This window comes from Nerophis lumbriciformis, linkage group LG39 (assembly GCF_033978685.3).
Source record: "Nerophis lumbriciformis linkage group LG39, RoL_Nlum_v2.1, whole genome shotgun sequence".
Classification (NCBI taxonomy): Eukaryota; Metazoa; Chordata; class Actinopteri; order Syngnathiformes; family Syngnathidae; genus Nerophis; species Nerophis lumbriciformis.
In genome coordinates this window covers 22,133,454-22,158,206 of record NC_084586.2, presented here as the reverse complement: position 1 = coordinate 22,158,206, position 24,753 = coordinate 22,133,454, and the positions used below count along the sequence as shown (strand labels likewise).

Here is a 24,753-nt window from a genome sequence, read left to right as displayed (position 1 = left end):
GACCTGACTTAAACAAGTTGAAAAACTTATTGGGGTGTTACCATTTAGTGGTCAATTGTACAGATTGTGTACTGTACTGTGCAATCTACTAATAAAAGTTCCAATCAATCAATCAAAAGTGTGAAGGAAAAAATATACTTTTTTATTTCAACCGTAAATCCCGTCAAAAGCCTAAAGACTGACCGCACATGAGGACGTTCCTGTCTTCACAATAAAAGTGCCGCTCCATTGCGCCTGCGCTTTCAAAATAAGAGTCTCCGAAAGCCAGCGCAAACAAGCTAGCAAGCTACGGAGTTTGACGCCAATATATTTCTTGTAAAGTGTATAAAAACGAATATGGAAGCTGGACAAATAAGATGCCAAAAACCAACCACTTTCATGTGGAAATAGACAGAAAGGAGGAACGTTTCTTCTCCTCCATTTGAAAACGTGGACGTTATCATCACTACTGTCTGATTACAATCAACACAAGTCATCAGAATCAGGTAATACACCAACTTATATTCTTGTCTTCATGAAAGAAAGGAATCTATATGTTAAACATGCATGTATATTCATTAAAACACCTTTAACATGTAAACAAAAACAGCAAAATAAATACATATATATTATATACTGTCTATATCAATGTATGTATATATATATATATATATATGAGTGTGTATGTTACTCATCAGTTACTCAGTACTTGAGTAGTTTTTTCACAACATACTTTTTACTTTTACTCAAGTAAATATTTGGGTGACTACTCCTTACTTTTACTTGAGTAATAAATCTCTAAAGTAACAGTACTCTTACTTGAGTACAATTTCTGGCTACTCTACCCACCTCTGCTTTTGACCACAACTGTGTATATATATATATATATAAATACACACACATATATATATATATATATATATATATATATATATATATATATATATATATATATATATCCATCCATCCATCCATCCATTTTCTACCGCTTATTCCCTTTGGGGTCGCGGGGGGCGCTGGAGCCTCATCGCAGGGCCAACACAGATAGACAGACAACATTCACACTCACATCCACACACTATATATATATATATATATATATATATATATATATATATATATATATATATATATATATATATATATATATATATATATATATATATATATACATATATATTAGAGATGCTTTAGATAAATGCTTTAAAATGTAGTATCGGAAATGATCGGTATTGGGGTTTTTTATTATCGGTATCGGGTTTTTTTAATTAAATTTTTTTTTTTTTTTATTAAATCAACATAAAAACACAAGATACACTTACAATTAGTGCACCAACCCAAAAAACCTCCCTCCCCCATTTACACTCATTCACACAAAAGGGTTGTTTCTTTCTGTTATTAATATTCTGCTTCCTACATTATATATCAATATATATCAATACATTCTGCAGGGATACAGTCCGTAAGCACACATGATTGTGTGTGCTGCTGGTCCACTAATAGTACTAACCTTTAACAGTTAGTTTTACTCATTTTCATTAATTACTAGTTTCTATGTAACTGTTTTTATATTATTTTATTTTTTTTTTATTCAAGAAAATGTTTTTAATCTATTTATCTTATTTTATTTTATTAATTTAAAAAAAAAAGGACCTTATCTTCACCATACCTGGTTGTCCAAATTAGGCATAATAATGTGTTAATTCCACGACTGTATATATCAGTATCGGTTGATATCGGCATCGGAATATCGGATATCAACAAAAAAGCCATTATCGGACATCCCTAATATATATATATATATATATATATATATATATATATATATATATATATATATATATATATATATATATATGTGTGTGTGTGTGTGTAAGCCAACCATCATCAAAAACACATCATCCCTGTGTTTTTGTTTTTGAAAGACTTTTAGCATATCAGTATGTGGAATTAAATTATGGAATGGATTAAGTAAATAAATAAATGATAAATGGGTTGTACTTGTATAGCGCTTTTCTACCTTCAAGGTACTCAAAGCGCTTTGACACTACTTCCACATTTACCCATTCACACACACATTCACACACTGATGGAGGGAGCTGCCATGCAAGGCGCTAACCAGCACCCATCAGGAGCAAGGGTGAAGTGTCTTGCTCAGGACACAACGGACATGACGAGGTTGGTACTAGGTGGGGATTGAACCAGGGACGCTCGGGTTGCGCACGACCACTCTTCCACTGCGCCACGCCGTCCCTAAGTAAAGAAGTTAAAAATTGTACTGATATGATCCAGTTTAAGAGGTTGTTCAAAATAATAGTGCTTACAGAGTTCAAAAAAGAAGAATTATGAGAAATACTTTCAACCTTATTGAAAATAAGATATTCTTCATCTCAGTATGTTCATAATGACCAGAGGTGGGTAGAGTAGCCAGAAATTGTACTCAAGTAAGAGTACTGTTACTTTAGAGATTTATTACTCAAGTAAAAGTAAGGAGTAGTCACCCAAATATTTACTTGAGTAAAAGTAAAAAGTATGTTGTGAAAAAACTACTCAAGTACTGAGTAACTGATGAGTAACATACACACACACATATCATATATATATATATATATATATATATATATATATATATATATATATATATATATATATATATATATATATATATGTATATACATATATATATACATATACATATATATACACACACATATATATATATACAGTATATAATTTATATTTATTTATTTTGCCGTTTTTGTTTACATGTTAAAGGTGTTTTAATGAATATACATGCATGTTTAACACATATAGATTCCTTTCTTTCATGAAGACAAGAATATAAGTTGGTGTATTACCTGATTCTGATGACTTGCATTGATTGTAATCAGACAGTAGTGATGATAGCCTCCACGTTTTCAAATGGAGGAGAAAAAAAGTTCCTCCTTTCTGTCTAATACCACATGAAAGTGGTTGGTTTTTGGCACCTTATTTGTCCAGCTTCCATATTCGTTTTTATACACTTTACAAGAAATACATTGGCGGCAAACTCCGTAGCTTGCTAGCTTGTTTGCGCTGGCTTTCGGAGACTCTTGTTTTGAAAGCGCAGGCGCGATGGAGCGGCACTTTTATTGTGAAGACAGGAACTGTGCAGTCAGTCTTTAGGCTTTTGACGGGATGTACGGTTGAAATAAAAAAGGGTCTTTTTTCCTTCACACTTTTGATTGATTGATTGGAACTTTTATTAGTAGATTGCACAGTACAGTACATATTCCGTACAATTGACCACTAAATGGTAACACCCCAATAAGTTTTTCAACTTGTTTAAGTCAGGTCATGTGACCGCCTGGCTCTGTTTGATTGGTCCAACGTCACCAGTGACTGCATCTGATTGGTGGAACGGAGTGAACGTCACCAGTGACTGTATTTGTTGAAACGCAGGCACTATGAAGGTCTGTCTGACAGACCAAAACAAACAAAGCGTGCATTAACAGATCGATAAAAATTAGTAGCGAGTAGCGAGCTGAATGTAGATAAAAGTAGCGGAGTAAAAGTAGCGTTTCTTCTCTATAAATATACTCAAGTAAAAGTAAAAGTATGTTGCATTAAAACTACTCTTAGAAGTACAATTTATCCCAAAAGTTACTCAAGTAGATGTAACGGAGTAAATGTAGCGCGTTACTACCCACCTCTGTATATATATATATATATATATATATATATATATATATAAATATGTGTCTTAATAAGGTTATCCAAAAAATAGTGCTCGATACCGTAGTAGAGCGCAATATATGTATGTGTGGGGAAAAAAAATCACAAGACTACTTCATCTCTACAGGCCTGTTTCATGAGGGGTTCCCTCAATCATCAGGAGATTTTAAAATCTCCTGATGATTGAGGGAACCCCTCATGAAACAGGCCTGTAGAGATGAAGTAGTCTTGTGATTTTTTTCCCCACACATACATATATATATATATATATATATATATATATATATATATATATATATATATATATATATATATATATATATATATATATATATATATATATATATATATATATATATATATATGTATGTGTGGGGAAAAAAATCACAAGACTATATATATATATATATATATATATATATATATATGTATGTGTGGGGAAAAAAATCACAAGACTATTGTGTATAGTAGTCTTGTGATTTTTTTCCCCACACATACATATATATATATATATATATATATATGTATGTGTGGGGAAAAAAATCACAAGACTATTTCATCTCTACAGGCCTGTTCAGAACATCCACCTGGAAAATAAAAGGATCGCGGCTGAACTGGACATTGAGGACAGGGTGGACGCCACAGCCAACAAGGAAGCCTTCATCACATTGAAGGACCACAAACCCAACTTTGCAAATAACCCAACATGCCGGCTAATAAACCCAACTAAATCTGAAATAGGAAAAATCAGCAAAATAATCCTGGACAGAGTCAACACAAAAATCAAGGACAAAACACCACTCAACCAATGGAGAAATACAGCAGCAGTAATCAAATGGTTCAACAACATCCAAGACAAACAACAACACAACTTTATCTCCTTTGATATCGAGGAATTTTACCCTTCCATCACGCAAGACCTACTGACTCAAGCACTAGACTTCGCCTCAGACTACGACTCAATCACAGGCAACGAAAGAAACATCATCATCCACGCAAAAAACTCCATTCTCATCCACAACAGTACACCATGGCAAAAAAAGAACAATGCAACATTTGACGTCACTATGGGAAGTTTTGACGGAGCAGAAACGTGTGAACTCGTTGGGAGTTTCCTCCTCTCCCAGCTCGCTAGCCTCAATCTGAACCTTGGTATTTACCGTGATGACGGACTGGCAGTGTGTCGCGCCTCGCCAAGGAGCAGCGAGAATACCAAGAAGCGCATATGCCAAATTTTCAAAGAGAACGGCCTACGGATCACGATTGAAGCCAACAAGCAAACCGTCAACTTCCTTGACGTCACTTTCAACCTGAGAAATAACAGCTACCAACCATTCACGAAATCCAACACAACACTCCAATACGTGCACCATGACAGCAACCACCCACCCACCACCACGAAAAGAATACCTACCGGAATCAATAAAAGGCTATCGATGCTGTCATCTAGCAAAGCTGAATTTGACCAAGCAACCCCCCCGTACCAAAAAGCCCTTGATGAAAGCGGATACAATTTCACCCTCACCTATGAACCCACGCCAGGAAACCAGCCAAAAAAGAACAGAAAACGAAACGGCATCATCTGGTACAACCCCCCATACAGCAAAAACGTCTCAACGAACATTGGACACAAATTCCTCAACCTGATTGACAAACACTTTCCCAAAGACAACAACCTAAGAAAAGTATTCAACAAGAACAACATCAAATTGAGCTACAGCTGCATGAACAATATACGACAAATCATCTCAAACCACAACAAAACAATTGCAAATGAGCCGTCGACCCCCAGTCAGAACGACTCCAAAACCAACAAAGCATGTAACTGTCGAAAGAAACCTGATTGCCCCCTCAACGGGGGATGCTTACAAACATCAGTTGTCTACCAATCTAAGGTAATACACAAGGACATTAACACATCCGACACATATGTAGGATTAACCGAGGGTGAATTAAAAACCAGATGGAACAACCACAAGGCTTCTTTCAGGAACAAAAACCTGCGAAATACCACAGAACTCAGCAAACACATTTGGGACCTCAAAGACAATAATGTTGAATATTCAATAACATGGCAAATTCTTGCATCCAGCACACCTTACAGTAGTGGTAATAAAAGATGCAACCTATGCTTGAAAGAGAAACTGTTTATTATTTACCGTCCAGACCTGTCATCCCTCAACAAGCGCAGCGAAATTGTATCAGCATGCCGCCACAGACGGAAACACCTCCTAGGTAACACATGAGCCAATCACCACGCCCCTACACCAGCCTGTACCCACCCACTCTGTGCCCTATATAAACCATGGTATGTGAATGCTCCCATTAAAATCTCCTGATGATTGAGGGAACCCCTCATGAAACAGGCCTGTAGAGATGAAGTAGTCTTGTGATTTTTTTCCCCCACACATACATATATATATATATATATATATATATATATATATATATATATATATATATATATATATATATATATATATATATATATATGTATATGTATATATATATATATATATATATATATATATATATATATATATATATATATACATACATATATATGTATATATACATATATATTAGAGATGCTTTAGATAAATGCTTTAAATTGTAATATCGGAAATTATCGGTATTGTTTTTTTTTATTGTCGGTATCGTTTTTTTTTTATTAAATTTTTTTTAATTTTTTATTAAATCAACATAAAAAATTACAAGATACACTTACAATTAGTGCACCAACCCAAAAAACTTCCCTCCCCCATTCACACTCATTCACACAAAAGGGTTGTTTCTTTCTGTTATTAATATTGTGCTTCCTACATTATATATCAATATATATCAATACAGTGTGCAGGGATACAGTCCGTAAGCACACATGATTGTGTGTGCTGCTGGTCCACTAATAGTACTAACCTTTATCAGTTGGTTTTACTAATTTTCATTAATTACTAGTTTCTATGTAACTGTTTTTATATTGTTTTATTTTTTTTTATTCAAGAAAATGTTTTTAATCTATTTATCTTATTTTATTTTATTAATTTTTTAAAAAAAAGGACCTTATCTTCACCATACCTGGTTGTCCAAATTAGGCATAATAATGTGTTAATTCCACGACTGTATATATCAGTATCGGTTGATATCGGCATCGGTAATTAAGAGTTGGACAATATCGGAATATCGGATATCGACAAAAAAGCCATTATCGGACATCCCTAATATATATATATATATATATATATATATATATATATATATATATATATATATATATACAAATATATATATTAGAGATGCTTTACATAAATGCTTTAAAATGTAATATCGGAAATTATCGGTATTGTTTTTTTTATTATCGGTATCGGTTTTTTTTAATTAATTTTTTTAATTTTTTATTAAATCAACATAAAAAATACAAGATACACTTACAATTAGTGCACCAACCCAAAAAACTTCCCTCCCCCATTCACACTCATTCACACAAAAGGGTTGTTTCTTTCTGTTATTAATATTGTGCTTCCTACATTATATATCAATATATATCAATACAGTGTGCAGGGATACAGTCCGTAAGCACACATGATTGTGTGTGCTGCTGCTCCACTAATAGTACTAACCTTTAACAGTTAGTTTTACTCATTTTCATTAATTACTAGTTTCTATGTAACTGTTTTTATATTGTTTTATTTTTTTTTTATTCAAGAAAATGTTTTTAATCTATTTATCTTATTTTATTTTATTAATTAAAAAAAAAAAAGGACCTTATCTTCACCATACCTGGTTGTCCAAATTAGGCATAATAATGTGTTAATTCCACGACTGTATATATCAGTATCGGTTGATATCGGCATCGGAATATCGGATATCAACAAAAAAGCCATTATCGGACATCCCTAATATATATATATATATATATATATATATATATATATATATATATATATATATATATATATATATATATGTAAGCCAACCATCATCAAAAACACATCATCCCTGTGTTTTTGTTTTTGAAAGACTTTTAGCATATCAGTATGTGGAATTAAATTATGGAATGGATTAAGTAAAGAAGTTAAAAATTGTACTGATATGATCCAGTTTAAGAGGTTGTTCAAAATAATAGTGCTTACAGAGTTCAAAAAAGAAGAATTATGAGAAATACTTTCAACCTTATTGAAAATAAGATATTCTTCATCTCAGTATGTTCATAATGACTGAATTAATTAATTAATTACCTATTACAAAACGGTTGTATACTAATTCATAGATGTTATTTTATTATATAAAAAGGTCAGTAAATGATTCTATATATTTGTAAACGCTTTGAAGTGGGAAAGGGGTAGGATTAAATAAGCTCTGCTTCTTCCTACTCCTTTTTGGGCATGATGTAAAATGAAATGATATGAAATTGTGTGATGTATTATCAGAGGTGGGTAGTAACGCGCTACATTTACTCCGTTACATCTACTTGAGTAACTTTTGGGATAAATTGTACTTCTAAGAGTAGTTTTAATGCAACATACTTTTACTTTTACTTGAGTATATTTATAGAGAAGAAACGCTACTTTTACTCCGCTACTTTTATCTACATTGAGCTCACTACTCGCTACTAATTTTTATCCATCTGTTAATGCACGCTTTGTTTGTTTTGGTCTGTCAGACAGATCTTCATAGTGCCTGCGTTTCAACAAATACAGTCACTGGTGACGTTCACTTCGTTCCACCAATCAGATGCAGTCACTGGTGACGTTGGACCAATCAAACAGAGCCAGGTGGTCACATGACCTGACTTAAACAAGTTGAAAAACTTATTGGGGTGTTACCATTTAGTGGTCAATTGTACGGAATATGTACTGTACTGTGCAATCTACTAATAAAAGTTCCAATCAATCAATCAAAAGTGTGAGGGAAAAAAGATACTTGTTTTATTTCAACCGTACTGTCAAAAGCCTCAAGACTGACCGCACATGAGGACGTTCCTGTCTTCACAATAAAAGTGCCGCGCCATCGCGCCTGCGCTTTCAAAACAAGAGTCTCCGAAAGCCAGCGCAAACAAGCTAGCAAGCTACGGAGTTTGACGCCAATATATTTCTTGTAAAGTGTATAAAAACGAATATGGAAGCTGGACAAATAAGATGCCATAAACCCACCACTTTCATGTGGTATTAGACAGAAAGGAGGAACTTTTCTTCTCCTCCATTTGAAAACGTGGACGTTATCATCACTACTGTCTGATTACAATCAATGCAAGTCATCAGAATCAGGTAATACACCAACTTATATTCTTGTCTTCATGAAAGAAAGGAATCTATATGTTAAACATGCATGTATATTCATTAAAACACCTTTAACATGTAAACAAAAACAGCAAAATAAATACTTATAAATTATATACTGTATATATCAATGTATATGTATGTATGTATGTATATATATATGTGTATATATATATATATATATATATATATATATATATGTGTGTGTGTGTGGGTGTGTGTGTGTGTATGTTACTCATCAGTTACTCAGTACTTGAGTAGTTTTTTCACAACATACTTTTTACTTTTACTCAAGTAAATATTTGGGTGACTACTCCTTACTTTTACTTGAGTAATAAATCTCTAAAGTAACAGTACTCTTACTTGAGTACAATTTCTGGCTACTCTACCCACCTTTGTGTATTATGATGTAAGTGTGTTCATGTTCCAAATAAACTAAAGAAAGAAAAAGACCACAATACTTTATTTCACGACATATTTTGTTGACACAACACAAAGACAAATTCACTGAACATTTTTCAGGAAAGTTAAAATCTTAAAATGTCAACAAATGCGTAACATATTGATCTAGATATAGTATATTTATAACTAGTTCTGGACAGAAATGATACATTGAGGTGTTTTTGGAGTCAAATGGTTAAATAAGCCTGTAATGTGCGTCCAAGCTTTTATTTTGAAACTATCGCGGCTATTTGGCGCTCACCGGCTGTGCTTGTGTTGTGAAAGAAGCCACCGGAAGTGGATGGTGGTGTGTGCGTGCCGCTGACACGTCGAGAGGAGGCAGGTCCGCACCGCAGCATGTTGTTGCGGCGCTGCGTGGCACTGCTCGCCCCACACTGCCGCTGACACAGCCCGCATGGTCCACATGGCCCGGCTCTCTGCTCCGTCTGCCGGGGCCAGCTAGGACCAGCACCAGCACCCTGCGTCTTGACGTGGTCCCCCCGCATGCAGCCGCCTCTTCGTCCGGTGCGGCAATCTGCAGAGTCGCTGGACTCGGGCTGGTCCGGACCGCCCGCAGAGCCGCGGGCTGGTGCTTGACTTCCGGACGTGCGGATGTGATGCCCGAGGAGGGCTGCGGAACAAAGGTCCGAGTGTAGGAAGGTGCAGGTAAGAACCTTTTTATTATTATGTTTGTTGAAATGTTGCATCCGTGCAGGTTTTAGTGTTGTTTTATTGCTGGAATGTGTGCCACACTTCCTGTTCGCCCCCCAGTGCTGCTTAATGAGGTCGCTCCTTCGAGAGATCATGACCAGCACATTTCCACTTAGTCTGCAACATCACTTAATAATAATATAATCATAATCATAATGTTGACCAGCACATTTTCACTTAGTCTGCAACATCACTTAATAATAATATAATCATAATCATAATATTGACCAGCACATTTCCACTTAGTCTGCAACATGTCTTCTCATCACTTCATAATAATAATAATAATAACAATGACATCTCTCATCTGCAGTCTTTGTGGTTTGAATGTGTCATCTGTGTGTGCTGAATCACACTTTGCAATCTACTCTGTATCATATGATCTATATTTATCATATTTACTGTACTATGTCATATTTCATGTACAGGTGGACTCTTTATGTATCACATTGAATGTACAGGTAGACTATATGTATCATATTTAATGTTCTATATCATATTTAATGTACAGGTGGACTTTATATTTATCATATTTAATGTACAGGTGGATGGTATATTTATCATATTTAATGTACATGTGGACAGTATATTTATCATATTTAATGTACAGGTAGACTATATGTATCTTATTTAATGTACAGATAGACTGTATATTTATCATATTTACTGTACAGGTGGACTCTATATCATATTTCATGTACACGTGGATGGTATATGTATCATATTTAATGTACAGGTAGACTATGTATCATATTTAATGTACAAGTGGATGGTTTATTTATCATATTTAATGTACAGGTAGACTCAATATTGATCATATTTCATGTACAGGTGGACTTTATATGTATCATAGTTAATGTACAGGTAAAGTCTATATTTATCATATTTAAGTACAGGTGGACTCTATATTTATCTAATTTAATGTACAGGTGCACTGTATATTTATCATATTTAATGTACAGGTAGCAATATACTTATCATATTTAATGTACAGGTGGATGTATATTTATCATATTTAATGTACAGGTGGATGTATATTTATCATATTTAATGTACAGGTGGATGGTATATTTATCATATTTAATGTACAGCTGGATATATATTTATCATATTTAATGTACAGCTGGATATATATTTATCATATTTCATGTACAGGTGGATGTATATTTATCATATTTAATGGACAGATGGATGTATATTTATCATATTTAATGTACAGGTGAATGGCATATTTATCATATTTAACGTACAGGTGAATGGTATATTTATCATATTTAATGTACAGGTGGTTAGTATATTTATCATATTTCATGTACAGGTGGATGGTATATTTATCATATTTAATGTACATGTGGATGGTATATTTATCATATTTAATGTACAGGTGGATGTATATTTATCATATTTAATGTACAGGTGGATGTATATTTATCATATTTAATGTACAGGTGGATGGAATATTTATCATATTTAATGTACAGGTGGATGTATATTTATCATATTTAATGTACAGGTGGATGTATATTTATCATATTTAATGTACATGTGGATGGTATATTTATCATATTTAATGTACAGGTGGATGTATATTTATCATATTTAATGTACAGGTGGATGGTATATTTATCATATTTAATGTACGGGTGGATGGTATATTTATCATATTTAATGTACAGGTGGATGATATATTTATCATATTTCATGTACAGGTGGATGGTATATTTATCATATTTTATGTACAGGTGGATGGTATATTTATCATATTTTATGTACAGGTGGATGGTATATTTATCATATTTCATGTACAGGTGGATGTATATTTATCATATTTAATGTACAGGTGGATGTATATTTATCATATTTAATGTACAGGTGGATGGTATATTTATCATATTTAGTGTACAGGTGGATGGTATATTTATCATATTTAATGTACAGGTGGATGGTATATTTATCATATTTAATGTACAGGTGAATGGTATATTTATCATATTTAACGTACAGGTGGATGGTATATTGATCATATTTCATGTACAGGTGGATGGTATATTTATCATATTTAATGTACAGGTGGATGGTATAGTTATCATATTTCATGTACAGGTGGATGGTATATTTATCATATTTAATGTACAGGTGGATGGTATATTTATCATATTTAATGCACAGGTGGATGGTATATTTATCATATTTAATGTACAGGTGAATGGTATATTTATCATATTTAACGTACAGGTGGATGGTATATTTATCATATTTCATGTACAGGTGGATGTATATTTATCATATTTAATGTACAGGTGAATGGTGTATTTATCATATTTCATGTACAGGTGGATGTATATTTATCATATTTAATGTACAGGTGGATGTATATTTATCATATTTAATGTACAGGTGGATGGTATATTTATCATATTTCATGTACAGGTGGATGTATATTTATCATATTTAATGTACAGGTGGATGTATATTTATCATATTTCATGTACAGGTGGATGGTATATTTATCATATTTCATGTACAGGTGGATGGTATATTTATCATATTTAACGTACAGGTGGATGGTATATTTATCATATTTCATGTAGATGGTGAGAAAGACACAAACATTTTTTTTTACCCTTAGTGAGTATTATAATTAATTCTTTATACAAATGGGAATATATAAACATCCCATTAGTCGGCATCCCAGTGAGAGCAGACATTGTACAGCAAATGATTGTTTTTTTATGTCCGTGGTTTGTCCGTATCTTGTTTAGCACTTAGCATGATGCTTAGTGTTTGTTGTTGTTGAAGGGAAAGTGAACGTTGTGATGCGTCTGTGAATTTAATACGCCGCCGTATGATTAACATGAGCAAAATATGTAAATATGACATGTTATTATGAGTTTTACTACATTACATATACTTACATCATGTACATATAACATGTTATTATAAATGTTACTACATGACATATATACTTACATCATGTATATATTACATGTTATTATGAATGTTATTAGATACTACATATATACTTACATCATGTATATATTACATGTTATTATGAATGTTACTACATGACATATATACTAACATCATGTATATATTACATGTTATTATGAATGTTATTAGATACTACATATATACTTACATCATGTATATATGACATGTTATTATGAATGTTACTACATGACATATATACTTACATCATGTATATATTAAATGTTATTATGAATGTTACTAGATACTACATATATACTTACATCATGTATATATCACATGTTATGATGAATGTTACTACATGACATATATACTTACATCATGTATATATTACATGTTATTATGAATGTTACTACATGACATATATACTTACATCATGTATATATTACATGTTATTATGAATGTTACTAGATACTACATATATACTTACATCATGTATATATTACATATTATTATGAATGTTACTACATGACATATATACTTGCATCATGTATGTATCACATGTTATTATGAATGTTACTACATGACATATATACTTACATCGTGTATATATTACATGTTATTATGAATGTTACTACATGACATATATACTTACATCATGTATATATTACATGTTATTATGAATGTTACGAGATACTACATATATACTTACATCATGTATGTATCACATGTTATTATGAATGTTACTACATTACATATATACTTACATCATGTATATATCACGTTATTATGAATGTCTGACAAATTTGTTAAAAAAAAAATGCTTAGCATGCATCAAGTACCAAAATATTACTCTTTTGTACGCCTAAAAACCCCCTAAAAAAGCTAGCACACCAACTCTGGCATGCTAAATGGTAGCATCTGTCAAGTATTTGATGCCGATGTGTGTACTTGCAAAATTGTCATAAAATGCTAGCATGCTAATATTATAACGGTAAATGGTTAAAAAGTTAGCTACGGGCCGCACTGTGCTAACATGCTAACAGTACAATGTTAAAATGCTAACAGTAGCATCCTTACAGTTAGCATTAGTGCAATACAAAAATACATACCATGATATAAAAGCTAGCATGCTAATGTAAGCATGCTAAAATAGCATCTGTAACATGCGTCAATCATCAAAATATATTACTCTGAGGTGCACAACCAATTTGTAAAAAAAAAAAATGCTTAGCATGCATTAAATTAAGTACCAAAATATTACTCAGTTGTACGCCTAAAAAATAGCTAAAAAAGCTAGCACACCAACTCTGGTAGCATTTGTCAAGTAACAAAGTATTTGACGTTGATGAATTGTCATAAAATGCTAGCATGCTAATATTAGAGTGGTTAAAAAATTAGCTACGAAATAAAAAATAAATAAATAAATTAAAGCTGCAAGCAGCATTGGTCGGGCCCGCGTATTTGGCAGGTGCTAGTCCTAACTGTCCCAATACTTTTGTCTACTTTTAGTCTGAAGTGTCCCAAGACTTTTGTCTAGTGTACCTACCTTGTCTGCATTGTGTGGGCACGCTGGTGCTTCCTGCTTTTAAGCAGCCATCTTAAAAAAACAGCAGCGCAGCAGCATCAGCACAGCGGGTCTTTGAAGGCTCATAAAATCAAAACCGGAGCAGTTTTAAAAAAAGCGCTTCTGTCATTGCAATCACAATCTCTCTCCTGTGTTAGTTTGAAGGCGAAACGACAAACGTGCTCAGAGGAGTTCGTTTTTGAAGGAAGGTGACCGGTTTTTACAAAAATGTTGTTTTGAAGGGGGAATAGCAAACTTCCTGTTGATTTTTGCTGGGTGTTGTCAATTTATGAAATGTAGGTCTAAGTGAGACCTACATAGAGGTTTTTGTTTCATGTCTCTCCGACCTTTCCAGTGGGAGTTACAGGCAGTTTTGTCAGTTTTTTCATCCGAGGAGCAGTTTTTTGTGCGTTTTATTAAAAAATTGCGCTAGAGCACAATTTTGAGATTTGGGGTTAGGTTTTTTTATTAGATCACAATTTTTGCCAGTCCTGATGTGTGTGTTCAGTTTCGTGAGTTTTGAAGCATGTTAAGGGGGTCAAATTACAGCTCAAAGAGGCAAAAGTGACTGTTTTTAGTACTTTTTTGTCTTGAAGGGGGAATTGCCAACTTCCTGTTGATTTTAGCCCGAGAATGTACTATTATGAAATGTAGGTCTAAGTCAGACCTACATAGAGGTTTTTGTTTCATGTCTCTCCGACCTTCCTAGTGGGAGTTACAGGCAGTCTAGTTTTTTTTTTCCTAGGGGGCGCTAGAACGCAATTTTGAGTTTTGTGGTTCGGTTTTAAAAAAAAAGAGGCAATTTTTGCAGGTCCTGATGTGTGGGTCAAATATGGTGAGTTTTGAAGCATGTTAAGTGGGTCAAATTACAGTTTAATGTGGGTGCGGAAGAATAATAAAGAATAAATAAAACCTTACAAATTCAATAGGTCCTTATGTCCCATTGCATAAGGACTCCCTGTGGGAGTCCTTATGCAATAGGCCATGCGGGCCCTAATAAAAAATGAAACCTTACAAATTCAATAGGTCCTTATGTCCCATTGCATATACAATGGGCCATGCGGGCCCTAATAAAATTAGCCACGAGCCGCACTTTGGACACGCTGCTCTAATCTAATAGTGTTTCCACAAAGGCCTAATTGCCTCTTCCGGGGGGAAACAACAACACTTATGTCTTGAGATCTAATGAGATGCACGTCAGCTGGGGCATAGGTTTCATTTGTGAAACCCATCCATCCATCCATCTTCTTCCGCTTATCCGAGGTCGGGTCGCGGGGGCAGCAGCCAAAGCAGGGAAGCCCAGACTTCCCTCTCCCCAGCCACTTCGTCCAGCTCTTCCTGTGGGACCCCGAGGCGTTCCCAGGCCAGCCGGGAGACATAGTCTTCCCAACGTGTCCTGGGTCTTCCCCGCGGCCTCCTACCGGTCGGACGTGCCCTAAACACCTCCCTAGGGAGGCGTTCGGGTGGCATCCTGATCAGATGTCCGAACCACCTCATCTGGCTCCTCTCCATGTGGAGGAGCAGCGGCTTTACTTTGAGCTCCCCCCGGATGGCAGAGCTTCTCACCCTATCTCTAAGGGAGAGCCCCGCCACCCGGCGAAGGAAACTCATTTGGGCCGCTTGTACCCGTGATCTTGTCCTTTCGGTCATAACCCAAAGCTCATGACCATAGGTGAGGATGGGAACGTAGATCGACCGGTAAATTGAGAGCTTTGCCTTCCGGCTCAGCTCCTTCTTCACCACAACGGATCGATACAGCGTCCGCATTACTGAAGACGCCGCACCGATCCGCCTGTCGATCTCACCATCCACTCTTCCCCCACTCGTGAACAAGACTCCGAGGTACTTGAACTCCTCCACTTGGGGCAAGATCTCCTCCCCAACCCGGCGATGGCACTCCACCCTTTTCCGGGCGAGAACCATGGACTCGGACTTGGAGGTGCTGATTCTCATCCCAGTCGTTTCACACTCGGCTGCGAACCGATCCAGTGAGAGCTGAAGATCCTGGCCAGATGAAGCCATCAGGACCACATCATGTTTAAAAAGCAGAGACCTAATCCTGCAGCCACCAAACCGGATCCCCTCAACGCCTTGACTGCGCCTAGAAATTCTGTCCATAAAAGTTCAGAACAGAATGGGTGACAAAGGGCAGCCTTGGCGGAGTCCAACCCTCACTGGAAATGTGTCCGACTTACTGCCGGCAATGCGGACCAAGCTCTGGCACTGATCATACAGGGAGCGGACCGCCACAATCAGACAGTCCGATACCCCATACTCTCTGAGCACTCCCCACAGGACTTCCCGAGGGACACGGTCGAATCAAATCAAATCAAATCAAATCAACTTTATTTATAAAGCACATTTAAAATTTACCACAGGGGTAGCCAAAGTGCTGTACAATGAGCAGGTTAAAAGATAAAACGAGTACCGAGCAAACACAACACAACACAAACAGAACACGATAAAAAATAAATAATTAAAATAGAATTAATAAAAACATAAAAAACAGGATCACAGCAGGTGTATTATGGGGCGCCATTGCAGGATGGATATCACTCAGTGTTAAAAGCCATGGAATAAAAGTATGTTTTTAAGAGAGATTTAAAAACAGGAAGAGAGGAGGCTTGTCTAACACTCAGGGGTAGGTCGTTCCAGAGCTTGGGAGCAGCAACGGCGAAAGCTCTGTCACCTCTAAGCTTCAGCCTTGTGTCAGGGACCGTCAACAGCAGCTGATCGGCTGATCTTAAGGATCGGGTGGGGCAGTAAGGCTGAAGGAGGTCGGAGAGATAGGTTGGCGCGAGGTTGTTTAGACATTTAAAAACAAATAAAAGGAGTTTAAAATGTATTCGGTAACGCACAGGGAGCCAGTGAAGGGACGCTAAAATAGGGGTGATGTGCTCACGTCTGCGGGTCTGTGTTAGCAGACGAGCAGCAGAGTTCTGCACGAGCTGCAGGCGGGCGAGGGAGGCCTGGCTAATGCCAACATACAGGGCATTACAATAATCAAGACGAGTCGAGATAAAAGCGTGGATTAATTTCTCAAGATCATGTCTTGATAGAAGCGGTTTCACTTTCGCTATTTGGCGTAATTGATAAAAGCTTTTTTGAACGACGCTGCTGATTTGTTTTTCGAATTTAAAATCTGAGTCAAACTTTACCCCCAGGTTTGTGACAGAGTCGCTGAGATACGGGGTCAGAGTGCCGAGGTCAACGTCGGGGGAGGGAGAGCGACTTGGACCGAACAACATAACTTCTGTTTTGTCTTCATTTAGGCTCAGGAAGTTAGCTGAAAGCCAGACTTTGATGTCGTGCAGGCAGTCAATAAGACGTTGAACCGTGTTATTTTGTGCCATGGCAAAATAAATCTGGCAATCATCGGCATAAAAATGAAATGCAATACTGTACTTCCTAAAAATAGAACCAAGGGGGAGAAGGTAAAGCGCAAATAAAATTGGGGCAAGGATTGAGCCCTGGGGGACCCCATGTGGTAAAGGAGCTGTGGACGACATAAAACTGTCTACTTTTACACAAAAACTCCTGTCGGTTAGGTACGACCGGAACCAGTTGAGGGCGGCGCCCTTAATGCCCACACAGTTCTCAAGACGAGTGATTAAGGTGGCGTGGAACGCAGCAGACAGATCTAAAAGCACCAGGACAACATATTTACCAGAATCAGTGGACAGGAGGATATCGTTAAAAACTTTTAGAAGCGCTGACTCTGTGCTGTGGAGGGCTTTAAAACCGGACTGGAACAGCTCAGTGATACCATTATCCTCTAAGAAGGGCAACAACTGACTGTAGACAACCTTCTCTAATATTTTGGAAATGTATGGAAGATTAGAGATAGGTCTGAAGTTAGAGAGGAGAGAGGGGTCGAGGCTGGGTTTTTTAAGTAGAGGTCGTACCACTGCATGTTTAAACTCTACTGGAACTATTCCAGAAGAGAGGCTACTATTGATAATGTTAAGGACACTTGATCCAATAGTAGCAAGTACCTCCTTAAACAGGCGAGGTGGGAGGGCATCTGCAGGAGAACCAGAGGGCTTCATATGACTAACTGTGTCACTTAAAAAAGAAAAGGACACCGGCTCAAACTGATGGAAAACAGAAGAGAAATGCAGGGGAACAGAAGGGTCATATGAAGGCTGAGATAGACTGCCTTCTCCAAGTCCACAAAACACATGTAGACTGGTTGGGCAAACTCCCATGCACCCTCAAGGACCCTGCCCAGAGTATAGAGCTGGTCCACAGTTCCACCACCAGGACCAAAACCACACTGTTCCTCCTGAATCCGAGGTTGGACTATCCGGCGTAGCCTCCTCTCCAGTACACCTGAATAGACCTTACCGGGAAGGCTGAGGAGTGTGATCCCACCATAGTTAGAACACACCCTCCGGTTCCCCTTCTTAAAGAGAGGAACAAACAATTGTGAAACAAACAATTAAAAATAAATAGATGAAAAAAATAAAAAAATTGCAAAGCTGTGGTGTGTGCAAGAAGGTGTTTTTAAAGCAGCCATCACAGAAAGTAGGTCTGCTGGTGAGGATGATGATGATGATGATGATGATGATGATGCTGTCAGCTGCACACAGTCGGGCCTCAAAGGATCCTCTGATCACTACATGTGTTGCTTTTACCTTCACACACACACACACACACACACACACACACACACACACACACACACACACACACACACACACACACACACACACATACATGTCTTGCCTACGTTTGGTTAGTCCAGGGGTCGGCAACCCAAAATGTTGAAAGAGCCAAAATGGACCAAAAATACAAAAACAAATCTGTCTATAGCCGCAACAAATGAAAAGCCATATTACATACAGATAGTGTGTCATGAGATATAAATTGAATTAAGAGGACTTAAAGGAAACTAAATGAGCTCAAATATAGCTACAGATGAGGCATAATGATGCAATATGTACATATAGCTAGCCTAAATAGCATGTTAGCATCGATTAGCTTGCAGTCATGCAGTGACCAAATATGTCTGATTAGCACTCCACACAAGTCGATAACATCAACAAAACTCACCTTTGTGCATTCATGCACAACGTTAAAAGTTTGGTGGACAAAATGAGACAGAAAAAGAAGTGGCATAAAACACGTCCTAGAAAGTCGGAGAAAGTTATACATGTAAACAAACTACGGTGAGTTCAAGGACCGCCAGTAGTAGTAGGACAAAACGGCACTCGCCAAATACTGGAATCAGTGAAGCATGTTTAATATAAACAGTGTGCTTTGTAACAATTAGGGAGGTTTGTGTCATGTTTGTCCTCCTACAGAAACCATATTAAAACAAAAACAAAAAAAATTCCCCTCATCTTTTTCCATTTTTCATACATTTTTGAAAAAGCGCCAGAGAGCCACTAGGGCGGCGCTAAAGCGGCTCTAGAGCCACTAGGGCGGCGCTAAAGAGCCGCATGCGGCTCTAGAGCCGCGGGTTGCCGACCCCTGGGTTAGTAGGTTGTGAGGGCCCCCCTTTCCACTATAGCTAGAATGATGAAAAAAAAAATATCTAGCACTAGATGGGAGTAGAGAGTTGCAACCTCACTTCAGAATGCAAAACACACAAAGTAAAACAAAATATTTTACTTCTGTAGTTGTGAGGACCAGGCAAATGTCCTCACAAGTCAAAAGGTCCTCACAGAAAGGGTGGTTTGTCAAGTGTATGTCCACACAAGGATGTTGAGACAAGTACACACACACACACACACACACACACACACACACACACACACACACACACACACACACACACACACACACACACACACACATGTCTTGCCTACTTTGTGTGGACCCACGTTTGGTTAGTCCAGGGGTCGGCAACCCAAAATGTTAAAAGAGCCATATTGGACCAAAAATACAAAAACAAATCTGTCTGGAGCCGCAACAAATGAAAAGCCATATTACATACAGATAGTGTGTCATGAGATATAAATTGAATTAAGAGGACTTAAAGGAAACTAAATGAGCTCAAATATAGCTACAGATGAGGCATAATGATGCAATATGTACATATAGCTAGCCTAAATAGCATGTTAGCATCAATTAGCTTGCAGTCATGCAGTGACCAAATATGTCTGATTAGCACTCCACACAAGTCGATAACATCAACAAAACTCACCTTTGTGCATTCATGCACAACGTTAAAAGTTTGGTGGACAAAATGAGACAGAAAAAGAAGTGGCATAAAACACGTCCTAGAAAGTCGGAGAAAGTTATACATGTAAACAAACTACGGTGAGTTCAAGGACCGCCAGTAGTAGTAGGACAAAACGGCACTCGCCAAATACTCGAATCAGTGAAGCATGTTTAATATAAACAGTGTGCTTTGTAACAATTAGGGAGGTTTGTGTCATGTTTGTCCTCCTACAGAAACCATATTAAAACAAACAAAAAAAAAATTCCCCTCATCTTTTTCCATTTTTCATACATTTTTGAAAAAGCGCCAGAGAGCCACTAGGGCGGCGCTAAAGCGGCTCTAGAGCCACTAGGGCGGCGCTAAAGAGCCGCATGCGGCTCTAGAGCCGCGGGTTGCCGACCCCTGGGTTAGTAGGTTGTGAGGGCCCCCCTTTCCACTATAGCTAGAATGATGAAAAAAAAAATATCTAGCACTAGATGGGAGTAGAGAGTTGCAACCTCACTTCAGAATGCAAAACACACAAAGTAAAACAAAATATTTTACTTCTGTAGTTGTGAGGACCAGGCAAATGTCCTCACAAGTCAAAAGGTCCTCACAGAAAGGGTGGTTTGTCAAGTGTACAGGTAAAAGCCAGTAAATTAGAATATTTTGAAAAACTTGATTTATTTCAGTAATTGCATTCAAAAGGTGTAACTTGTACATTATATTTATTCATTGCACACAGACTGATGCATTCAAATGTTTATTTCATTTAATTTTGATGATTTGAAGTGGCAACAAATGAAAATCCAAAATTCCGTGGGTCACAAAATTAGAATATTACTTAAGGCTAATACAAAAAAGGGATTTTTAGAAATGTTGGCCAACTGAAAAGTATGAAAATGAAAAATATGAGCATGTACAATACTCAATACTTGGTTGGAGCTCCTTTTGCCTCAATTACTGCGTTAATGCGGCGTGGCATGGAGTCCATGAGTTTCTGGCACTGCTCAGGTGTTATGAGAGCCCAGGTTGCTCTGATAGTGGCCTTCAACTCTTCTGCGTTTTTGGGTCTGGCATTCTGCATCTTCCTTTTCACAATACCCCACAGATTTTCTATGGGGCTAAGGTCAGGGGAGTTGGCGGGCCAATTTAGAACAGAAATACCATGGTCCGTAAACCAGGCACGGGTAGATTTTGCGCTGTGTGCAGGCGCCAAGTCCTGTCGGAACTTGAAATCTCCATCTCCATAGAGCAGGTCAGCAGCAGGAAGCATGAAGTGCTCTAAAATTTGCTGGTAGACGGCTGCGTTGACCCTGGATCTCAGGAAACAGAGTGGACCGACACCAGCAGATGACATGGCACCCCAAACCATCACTGATGGTGGAAACTTTACACTAGACTTCAGGCAACGTGGATCCTGTGCCTCTCCTGTCTTCCTCCAGACTCTGGGACCTCGATTTCCAAAGGAAATGCAAAATTTGCATGGTTGGGTGATGGTTTGGGGTGCCATGTCATCTGCTGGTGTCGGTCCACTCTGTTTCCTGAGATCCAGGGTCAACGCAGCCGTCTACCAGCAAGTTTTAGAGCACTTCATGCTTCCTGCTGCTGACCTGCTCTATGGAGATGGAGATTTCAAGTTCCAACAGGACTTGGCGCCTGCACACAGCGCAAAATCTACCCGTGCCTGGTTTACGGACCATGGTATTTCTGTTCTAAATTGGCCCGCCAACTCCCCTGACCTTAGCCCCATAGAAAATCTGTGGGGTATTGTGAAAAGGAAGATGCAGAATGCCAGACCCAAAAACGCAGAAGAGTTGAAGGCCACTATCAGAGCAACCTGGGCTCTCATAACACCTGAGCAGTGCCAGAAACTCATGGACTCCATGCCACGCCGCATTAACGCAGTAATTGAGGCAAAAGGAGCTCCAACCAAGTATTGAGTATTGAATATGCTCATATTTTTCATTTTCATACTTTTCAGTTGGCCAACATTTCTAAAAATCCCTTTTTTGTATTAGCCTTAAGTAATATTCTAATTTTGTGACACACGGAATTTTGGATTTTCATTTGTTGCCACTTCAAATCATCACAATTAAATGAAATAAACATTTGAATGCATCAGTCTGTGTGCAATGAATAAATATAATGTACAAGTTACACCTTTTGAATGCAATTACTGAAATAAATCAAGTTTTTCAAAATATTCTAATTTACTGGCTTTTACCTGTATGTCCACACAAGGATGTTGAGACAAGTACACACACACACACACACACACACACACACACACACACACACACACACACACCTTCCCTCTAGTGTAGGTTGACAGTGCAGAGCTGTTCCATTGGCCGTGCGACCTAGAAGTTGTTATCTGTGAGGACAGGACACACTTTTCCAGCATCCCAGCCAACACTAACCTCTCTGGTGTGTCCGCTGTGCCGTATCGCCTTTGGCCACACCCCCGTCCCACGCTCACACACCCATAATGCCCCCCCTCAGGGCGTGCGCTCGCAAGGTCAGTCATGTGGGAGCCCACCACTAAACAACCACAGTCTTTTGGCCATGTCAGCACTACACCGTCCAGTCATAGAGGGACTATAGTGACTTAGTAGCACTATCACCATATCAGTGTTTCATGTCCATCATTATTAAGAACCAGGAGAAAAATATACAAACCCCAAAAAGCAGTAAAGTTGTCAGGTTGTGTAAATGCTAAATAAAATAAATCCTTTTCAACTTATATTCAATTGAATAGACTGCAAAGACGAGATATTTCATGTTCACACTGAGAAACTTTGCAAATAATCATGAACTTGGAATTGAATGGCAGCAACACTGTCATGTCTGTGTAATCATGTTTTGTTTTGTTTAGTTATTGGACTCTTTAGTTTCTGGCTTTTCACTCCCTTTGCCTTGTTTCCATGATTACCCCATTACATACCTGCCAACTACTCCGGTTTTCCCGTAATTCGTACGGTTTTCATCAACCTATTCCGGGTTACGGTTGCAGTGATAAAAAAATACGGTTTTTCATTAATTAAAAAAAAAAAAAAAAGGGTGAAAACTACGCGAATTGCACCTTGTGCAGACAAGATTTTTCGATGGGACACGGAGGAATTAGCGATGTAAAAGACCACGTTGGGAGAAAAAAACACAAGTCTAATGCCGTTGCTAGCGATACAAGTGGAAAACTTTCAACGTTTTTCGTCGCCCAAACAGATTCTTTGGATGTGATAAATGCCGAAGTTTTATTTACGGAGGCAATAATTGAGCATGGACTTCCAATCGCACTGGCTGATCACATGGGACAGTTAAATGTTTGTAATGCAACCTTTAAAAATCATTACGCGGTGATCGCGGTCCCAAAAATAAACTTTTCTTGCATGATAATGTCCAGAAAAACTCACTTTATATTACTATAGAGTCCTTTTAACGAATGAGTTTGATGGTTTATCACAAACCTTAAATGAAAGAAGTCCTTTGTTCTCCTGCACCATGCATATGCGCTTTGGCCTTGCTTCGTGTTTGGTGCGCAATCCTGTCGGCTGTATTTCACAGCACGTCTTTGACAACTTGAAGTGGCATAAAACATTTAAAACAAAGGGGTTATAGGAACAATCACTTCCAGTGTTTTATGCCACTTCAAGTTGTCAAAGACGGTATGCTGGTGCCCGACTGCCACAAGTGGAACAAACATTTGAAACAAAGGGGTTATAGGAACAATCACTTTCAGTGTTTTATGCCACTTCAAGTAAACTTATCATAAAGTTACCATATCATTTTTGCAGTATGATCAATCTGATAGAATACATTTGGATTTTAGCCACAAAAAGGTAATGACACCAATGTTATCTATTGGAATTGTTTAGTACTGTTATACTGTTAAAAGTGTTTATACTATTTATGCTTTCAAGTCCAAGTTGAAGAAATCTTGTTAAATGTTGACAGCATAACTACCAAAATACAGTTTATATTTTTGCAGT

At 37.2% G+C, this 24,753-nt stretch overlaps 1 protein-coding gene across 3 annotated transcripts in view; it reads left to right on the top strand.

Annotated features, from left to right (window-relative positions):
• The first annotated feature begins 9,833 nt into the window (after positions 1-9,833).
• The window catches only part of tanc2b (tetratricopeptide repeat, ankyrin repeat and coiled-coil containing 2b), a 335,698-nt gene continuing 320,778 nt past the window's right edge, over positions 9,834-24,753 (top strand). For 2 of the 3 annotated variants that reach the window (XM_061931930.1, XM_061931929.1), the window contains exon 1: positions 9,835-10,076. The gene's annotated coding sequence lies outside the window, so the exon portion shown is untranslated. Of the gene's footprint in view, positions 10,077-24,753 lie in introns of all 3 variants that reach the window. The other variant, XM_061931928.1, reaches the window with a different exon arrangement.